Here is a 9,453-nt window from a genome sequence, read left to right on the forward strand (position 1 = left end):
GTGGGGGTGGGGTGGGGGAGGGACAGCAAGTGCAAAGGCCCTGAGGCTGGAGTGTACCAGGTGGGGCTAAGAAGCATCTAGGAGGCTGGTGTGGCTGCAGCTGAGTCGGGGTGGGAGAATAGTTGGAAATGAGGCCAGAGAGGTAATGGTTCGCATGTGCAGGAGGGTAGGGTGGTAACAGGGAGTGCAATCATGTAGGGACTTGTTGATCATTGCAAAAACTTGGGAGAGTTTTAAGGAGAGGAGTGGTATAATCCAATTAAGGTTTTAACAGGAGTGCTCAGGCTGACGGGTTGAAGGTAGACCACAGGGGTCAGAGTGGCAGCAGGGAAACTAGTTAAGGGCCAGGGCAGTAGTAGTTCAGGTGAGGGATGGTGGTGGCCTCGATCATGCGGAAGAAAGGAGGTGGTGAGAAGTGGGTTGGATTCAGCATATGTTTTTCAAGGAGGAACTGACAGAATTTGATGACGGATTCCATGAGCAGTGTGAAAACAAGAGAGGAGTTCTAGAATGTCTGTGAGATTTTTGGCCTGAATGAAATTGCCATTTAGAGTAAATGCTATGAGTTCTGTTTTGGATATTGTGAGAGACTGTTGCCTCAATAGCTCCCAATGAGTCATGCACTGGGGCTTGTACCCTGGGACTTGCCCTCTTAGAAGGCTGCCTCAGCCATGTGAGAAACACAGACTGTCCTGCTGGAGAGGACAACCAAGAGCTCCAGCTAATGATCCGACATGTAAATGAGGGCATCTTCAACCATCTGGTCCCAGTAAAGCCTCCAGAGCATTTCAGTCTCATGAGTGATCCAGCTGGTCCAGCCCAAAATGCCACGAACTTTTAGGGTTTCTGATGAGCAACAGATAACTGGTACAATCACGTGAAATTTGAAGTGTCTTATGGACGTTCAAACTGGGATGTCAAGTAGGCAGTTGGATGTATGAGTCTAGAATCCAGGGGATGTCCAGGCTGCAAACACATCTTGGGAGTCATCAGCATATCAATGATAGTTAAAGCCATGAGACTGAAAGCACCAACGGTGTGAGTGTAGGTACAGAAGAGGAGTCCAACGACTGAGGCCCGAGACACCATAACATCCAGAAAAGAAGAGAGATGGCAAATGTGACCGAGAAGGACCAGTCGGTGCAAAAGGAGAAGCACCAGGCATGTGTGGTGTCCTGGTACCAAGTAACAGACTGTGTTACTGGTAGAAAGAAGGAATCAATTATGTCAAATACTGCTAACGGATTCAATAAGATGAAGACTGAGAATTGACCGCTGGATTTAGTCCATGAACGTTTTTAGTTAGCTTGAGAGGAACAGTTTTAGTGGAGTGGAAAGGGTGGAAGCCTGCTTGCAAGGAATTGAAGACTGAATGGGAGGAGAGAAACTGGAGCCGCGGCCATAGAAATCCCCTTTGAGGGATTCTGATATAAAAGAAAAATAGGAAAATGCATCCATAGTGGTAGAAGGATGTGCAATCAAGGAAGGTGTCTTAAGGTTGGGAGCATGTTGTTTATGGATGGGAATGATTCAGTAGAGAGAGGAAAATCAAGTGATGCAGGAGACAGAAAGGAGATTCGCCGGATGACGTCCTTGAGTTGAGTGGAAATAAGACGCAGGGTACAAGTGGAGGCACTGGCCTTAGCTGGGAACAAGAATGGACCATACATAATGTGGGAGGAAAGGCACAATACGTGGGCACTGATGTAAGCTAGTGAGTAGATGTCGATAGAAGTGTACGAAATTTCACTGCTTATGTTTTCTTGGCAAAGTCATTGGCTGAACTTGAGGATAAGGGAAGGGGTGTTGGAAGGTCAAGGAGGAAGGGGTAGAAATGAATGGTAGCCATTGTATGATCTCCCTGTGAGAGGTGAGCATTCCCATCCTACCCATTACTCTCCAGGACTACCTTAGGACACTGGTAGATCCAGGCTTTGTATAGCCTGCAATGTAGAGTGACTTTGGTAGACACTACTGAGCCTAGACAAAGCCATTTCTTACTTCCTCCTTGACACAGAACCCAGTTTTGCTCAGGTACACAGTGGCCATGTGCTTAGGGGAGTCTGGGTCTTTTCCCTGACCAAGGCTGTGAATCTTGATTAGTGTGAGCTGATCAAGATAATTCTGGTCCCTCTGCCAGCAATTGTTGTAGGCCTGGACATGTGTTGCAATTCTGATCAATAACATGTGAGGGGAGATCTGTTGGCAGTCTCTCAGAAGATATTTTCCCTTACGATAAAAACAGAATCATAGAAAGGTTATTTCTTCTCTTAGCTCCCCTGTGTTATCTGTGTATAGAACCTGAGTCTGAAGCAGCCACACTGCGGCCAGGTCTAAGGGGGGCCCACATGGGAGAAGGAAGGTCTTTCATGACATCACTGAGGCACTGAATTCAACCCAGGAGCCTCCCTACCTCCTGCCATCTTAGTATGTGAGATATTATCAGCTATTTTCCTTATTGATGCTGCCCTTTTGTGTTGGTTCATCTGTGTTTTGCAACTGGAAGAAATTTGATACCCAGAATATCAGCAAAATAGATGCAGAATTTAGCTTGGCTTTATTGAGGACACCAATTCAATTCGATGCAACATAGATAAAATGAGAACAACGTGCCAGGCATGGTATTAGACACAGATGAAAAAAACTCCCTTACCATAAATTACTTATAACAAATCTGTGTGTTTGTATTGGGGGGTGGGAATAATAAAATATAAAATTACTCTTCTAGAAAGCAGAATATGTTAAGTGCCTTGAAAGAGATACAGGAGGTCAAAGAAGATAGTGATAGCATCCATTGGGGGAAAGTGGGCTAGTCTCCATGAAGGAAGTAGAATAGAAGCTGGGTCTTGAAAATTAGGTAGGATTTTTAGAGACAGAGTGAAGGGCTTTCCAGGTCTAGAAACTAGGAGTCTGTACTAGGAAAGGCAGAATCCAGAAAGTGGACTGGTCTGGAAAGCCAAGTGGAATATCCGGTTCAGCTGGCACATGGAAAGTGTGCAGAGCAGGGGTGGAAATAATGTTGAAAAGTTACACTGGGTCAGGATTTGAGACACCTTAAATAGCAGGCCAAGAAATGAGGGTCTGCTTAGGTTGCAAATGGCGGCCCCTGGGGATATTCTCAATAGACAGGTAACAGGATCAGAGCTGAATGTGGGGAGATCCATCTTGAGTAGACGGACAGAAGCCTGTTCTTTTTTTACCAAATAATAACTGTTTTAATTATTTGCCACACCCTCAACACACACAGACATTAATATAGATGCACCTAAAGCCTCAGCAAGAACAAACAAGAGAGAATTACATTCTCAGACCCAAGCCATGGGAGGGACGAACAGGGACAGACCATTTGCCCTGGTCTTGTACAAACCTCTCCAACCCTTCTTCCTGGATTCCGCTTGCCCCCCTTCTTTTAGGCTCCCTATAACAGGAAAGAATCCCCATTCTGTTCATTTATTTATTTATTTTTGGCTGCGTTGGGTCTTCGTTGCTGCGCGAGGGCTTTCACCAGTTGCGGCGAGCGGGGGCTACGCTCCGTTGCAGTGCGCAGGCTTCTCATTGCGGTGGCTTCTCTTGTTGCGGAGCACGGGATCTAGGCACACGGGCTTCTGTAGTTGTGGCATGTGGGCTCAGTAGTTGTGGCTCGTGGGCTCTAGAACACAGGCTCAGTAGTTGTGGCGCATGGGCTTAGTTGCTCCGTGGCATGTGGGATCTTCCTGGACCAGGGATCGAACCTATGTCCCTTGCATTGGCAGGCAGGTTCTTAACCACTGCACCACCAGGGAAGTCCTCCCCACCCCCATTCTGTTTACAATCTGCCCCCAGAGCCCACATTTGCACCAGGACAGTGGTTCTCTATCTTCTAGTCTCTAATGTTTTATACAGTGGAGCTCCTATTAATCATGGTACCCTTTTCAGAACACCATAAAATATTGATATATTTAAGTCCAAAATACAGCCTATGATTTAGCACAAAATTAGATATTTAGCTACTGTATGCTTAAGTTGCTTAGAAATGTTAAATTTAATTAAATTTACAGACACTAACACCCAATATAAAACCACAACCATAAGCCCAAACACCTGTCCATAGAAAAAACAAGCTGTCAAACTAAGCACTGGTGGCTATGTCTGGGTCCATTAATATTCATTTGCTACTTGCTAATGCTCTCTGTCATCTGCTAGCACTGGCCAGTGGACAAGCAATAGCAGGTGCCAAAGATTTAATAAAAATGTAGAGAGCAAAAAACAAAAAACTGGAGAAATTCTACTCATTAACTTAATTTTCTGGGAATTAGCCTATTTCTTCATTCATTCAACAAAGACTGATTGGGCAGTTACTGTGTGCCAGGCACCGTGCCAGGCAGAGGAGACACACAGAAGTAAGGTGCAGGCCTGCCTTCCAGAAGATGCCTAGTCATGGCTATGGTCGAGAAAATGCTAACAGGACGAGAGGAAGTGAATGCCGTGGTGGAAACAGTGGAGGGACCTACGGAGCCTAGAGCCCAGGGCCAGGGAGGGCATCCTGGAGGATGAGCCATGAAAGGTAAGTCCTGAAAATAAGCTCAGGTTATCTCAGCCAGTGTTGGTCAGAGACCAGCACAATGTTCATGGCATCGTTGGGGAGGGCAGGGCCACTACTGGGTCACCGACGTTTACATTTTGTGAGATAATGATCATACAAAATATCATCTGCCATTATCATAATTTTATAGATGAAAGGCCTTTTAGTACCTTAAATTTAAAAAGAAAGAAAGAAAGAAAGAAAGAAATCAGAAGTACATAACTTCATTACAAATGTAGAAAACAAACTTATGTTTACCAGGGGAAAGGAAGGGGAGGGACAAATTGGGAGGTTGGGACTGACATACACACACCACTATATATGAAATAGATAACTAATAAGGACCTACTGTATAGCACAGGACACTCTACTCAATACTGTGTAATGGCCTATATGGGAAAAGAACCTAAAAAAAGAGTGGATATATGTATATGTATAACAGATTCACTTTGCTGTATACCTGAAACTAACACAACATTGTAAATCAACTGTACTCCAATAAAAATTAAAAAAAAAAAAAGAAATACACAACTTCAGAAAAAAGGACTGTCCTGTACTTGGTATAATTTTAACTTTGTAAAGAAATCATCACATTGTTCTTATTTGTCTCATTTGGCTGCAGATTCATGAAAACATGAGTCCTAGAGCTGCAGTGGGGAGAGAAGCTGCGGAAGGCGCAGCAGCAGAGCAAAGGAACATGGACAGAGGTGGACAGAGGTGCTGAGGCGTCTGGGACTTTGTCTTTCTGGGCGCCCTGGGTTTGGGGGAGGGAGGGCAGTAGAGGCAACTAGCCCCCAGGGCTGTGTCATGACCTTCCAGGGCATGCTTTCCTTGGGGGTGTGTAGGGAGCAGGTCTTCTCCTATAAAAATATTACAAATTATGTTTTATGACTATGTTGAAATAAAGAATATAATCTTTGACCCTAACAGCTCATTTTTTCCCCTTTGATGTTAAAAGAAATTAAAACATTTTTGTGGGCCCCTAAAAGTGTTGTGGACCTAAAGTTCTTTGTCCTCTATGCCTAATGGGTAAAGTCAGGCCTGACGGTCCTAAAACTAGGGGCAGCATTCCGTGAGGTGGGGTGCCAGAGGGCCTCTGTGTCACCATCAGGACCTTGCTGGACCTGTCTGTGGAAAAGTCGGGCCCTGCTTGGGGAGCAGGGGTGTACCAGAGGAAAGTTGAGGAATGAAGTCACAAGACAGCCAAATACCATAGAGGTGTGTGGACCTGGTAAATGAGCACAGCCAAGACTGGATACCCCAGAGGACGAAGGGCCGCTTGCCAATGGCCAGCAGAACAGCCTGGCCACTTCCGGCTTCGGGGACAAGACACAGCAGGGACCAGCCCTTCCTAGAAATTCTGCCAGATGGTCTAGCATCCTGGGCTTGGCCTGATCTACATTTTATCAGCCAGGGCCAGACCAAGGCTTTCAATTCAGAGCCCCTCCCTCTACCACGATCCTTCCCCAAATACCACCTCTACTGTGGACTGGATAAACCAAGGCTAAATTTTAGTCCAGCTGACCTTTTCTGTCCAAGTCTCAGGTGTGTGTTTGTTTATACAAGGTAGGCATTGGGGCTGTGACTGGTGCTTTTTCCCTTGCTTCTGCTCAAAGGAAGTCTTGTGAGGGTACACAGGGCTGGAGGGCAGGGACCAAGGTCGTTTAAATGCATAGGGCACTTGAGGTCGCTGACGGGAAGACATGAGAGGATAGAAAGAGAGAGAGAGAGAGACAGAGAGAGAGAGAGAGAGAGAGAGAGAGAAGAGGCACAGAAGGAATCCACAGCAGGAGCCCAGATGATGTTTTTGAAAGAATGATGTATCGTTACAAATAAATATATGTGCTCTGATACATTACCCTAAATTTTCTAATTTAGCCTAGGTAAAAGGATTCCAAAGACAAATGCATAATAATAAAAACTGAGGGAATCAAAATGGACAAAATGTAAATGTCTAACTAGAATAGTGTCTAAATAAGTAAATAGGATTTTCATGCTCTCTGCTAATGTCTTTCTGCCCAGTATTTTGTTGTTGTTGTTGTTACAGTATGCGGGCCTCTCACTGTTGTGGCCTCTCCCGTTGCGGAGCACAGGCTCAGCAGCCATGGCTCATGGGCCCAGCCACTCCGCGGCATGTGGGATCTTCCCGGACCGGGGCACGAACCCGTGTCCCCTGCATCGGCAGACAGACTCTCAACCACTGCACCACCAGGGAAGCCCTGCCCAGTATTTTAAAGTGAAAAATTCAAAGCTACAAAAAACTTGAAAGAATAGTGCAGTGAATATTTTTGTACCCTTCCCCTAGATCCACTAGTTAGCATTTTGCCACTTTTGCTTTTTCTGTGTATATGTGTGCCTGACTGTTTGTTGTGTGTGTGTTTACATGAGTGTATTTGTGTCTGTATGTTTTTCTGTAAACTATTTCAAAGTAAGTTATGGATATCAAGACACTTCACTATGTAACTACTAAGAATAATGACACTCTCCTAAAATATTGGTATCACACTGAAGACATTTGACATTATTGCAATAGTATTATCCAATATATAGTCCAACTATCTAAAAAATATATTTTATAGCACTTTTATAATCTGGGATCCAAATAAGTTCACTCATTGCAGTTTGGTTCTTATATCTTCTTAGTTTGCATTCATCTGAAAGAGCCCTGCCTTTTGACTTCCCTTTCTTAATGACACTGATATTATCAAAGAGTTCAGCTGGTTATCCTGTGGAATGTCCCACGATCTGGGTTTTGCTGATTGTTTCCTCATGATTATGTTCAGGCTGAGTGTCTGAGGCAAGAATACTACACAGGTGAAGCCGTGTGCATCCCACTGCCCACATCAGGAGGCCATAACGTCACTTACCCTCATTGTCTGTGATGCCAAACTTAAAAAATTCGGCTAAGGGAATGTCTATCAGATCCCTTCATTGTAAAGACAACTTTTGACCTTTGTAATTAATAATTACACTGTGGGGGCTTCCCTGGTGGCACAGTGGTTGAGCGTCCGCCTGCCGCTGCAGGGGACGCGGGTTCGTGCCCCGGTCCGGGAAGATCCCACGTGCCGCGGAGCAGCTGGGCCCATGAGCCATGACCGTTGAGCCTGCGCGTCCGGAGCCTGTTGCTCCGCAACGGGAGAGGCCACAACACTGAGAGGCCCACATACCGAATAATTACACTGTGGGTGTTAAAGTCTTTTTTTTCTTTTCTTTAGGGGCCAAAAATCATCTACTTTTCCTGAAAAAAAAAACCAAAACTTCCCTCCGTTGTCCTATCAAAAACCTCGCCGACAGTATGATGTGCCTTAGAGCCCATACTAGCATCTAAGAGGCTGCTCTTACAGCAGGAAGCTTCATGATTGTAATAATGAATACTCATAACATTTCCTAAAGTTTTTGTAGCATCTCACAGGTTACAGAGCATTTTCACACTTACTACAGCTTTTTAATTTTCCCCCAATTTCCTTTTCCTTCTATAAGAAGGGAGACTGTTTCTAATCACTCATTCATTCATTCACCCACCCATCTCTTCATCCCGACCGCATTCAGGCACTGAGCTAGAGGCAGGGGGCTTTCGGAGATGAGTGAGGGGATCAGGTCTAGGGGAGAAGACGAACACACAAACTGCAGTAGAGAGACATGCTCTGGTGAGGAGAATGTAGGGAGAAAAGGGACCCACCAGGAGAGAATCACAGGGAAGAAGCAGAGCCTCCAGCCTGCCCTAACCATGGCCAAGTGAGAAAACATCTTTCCTCCTTTTTAAAGTCTTGTCAGTTGGGTTTTCCATTACTGCCGCCAAATGTGTGCTAACTGATACAGTAGCCTCACTTGCAAATGAGGAAATTAAGCCCCCAGAAGCAAAATAGTTTTGCCAAATATCCCTCAGCTAGTAAGTACCTGAGGTGCTTCTGGATCCTGACGGCCTGATTCCAAGCCGCACGTGTCTCTGTACCCTGTGCTGGTCCCCTAGGGGAAGAGACAAGGGAATTCCCTCTGGTCTGAGCCTTGGTGTACTCCCTGACACCCCTCTTCTGCACACGGAGCGGAGATGGCCAGACAGAAAGGAGATGCCCAGGGACACTTATTCGGGTGGCATGAGCGTCGGTCACTTCCTCCCAGTAGGCTGAGCGACGGGCATTTCAGAATAGGAAGCAATTTCCTTAAGTCCACAGGTGTTCACATAGACAGATGGGGGCGGGTACACAGTTAATCAGCCCACACGTAAACAGACTTTCTGAAGGCCACAGAGTGCCCCATGTAAATAGGAATCCAGTGCCTAAATTTCAGGGAGCCTGATTGGGTGTGTGAAAGACTGAATGGCTCTGGGAACAGGAGTTAATGGGTGGGAGGAATCTATTGGACTTGGGGTTGGAGAGTGGGCACATTGTAGAAAAGAAGGAGCCTCAGCAGCCAGCTGTGAGTTTGAAGTATGGGGGCAATTAGCTGTGAGCTATTTGCAGACAGAGACAGAAAAGGTGAGCTTAGCAGCTCAGTTCTAGGTGCAGCCTTGACGCTGAGGACTGGCACCCTCAGTAGAGGCTGTGAAATGATGCACAGGGTTATCCTTGTAGAGGGGAGGGCCCAGAGTCAGAAACATTTAAAGTACATCTTTTGAGCGTTGAAAGAGGTACCATATATATAAACATGAAGGTCAAGAATTCTAAACCCGTAACCGCTAATTGTCCCGCTTCCCCTTAAGTAATTTTGCTAGAGTTTGCTGATGCAGCCTGTATTTGCTGTGGGGTGCGGGGTGGTGTGTGTGTGTGTGTGTGTGTGTGTGTGTGTAGGGGAGGTAGAGAGAGGGGGGAAATGTGGCAGTTTTTGCCAGCATTTGCTTTTTTTTTTCTTAATTGTGGTCTTTTTTTTTTTTTCTTTCCTGCTGTTCTCCACCC

The sequence above is a fragment of the Lipotes vexillifer genome, unplaced genomic scaffold, assembly GCF_000442215.2.
Source record: "Lipotes vexillifer unplaced genomic scaffold, Lipotes_vexillifer_v1.1 scaffold1343, whole genome shotgun sequence".
NCBI lineage: Eukaryota > Metazoa > Chordata > Mammalia > Artiodactyla > Lipotidae > Lipotes > Lipotes vexillifer.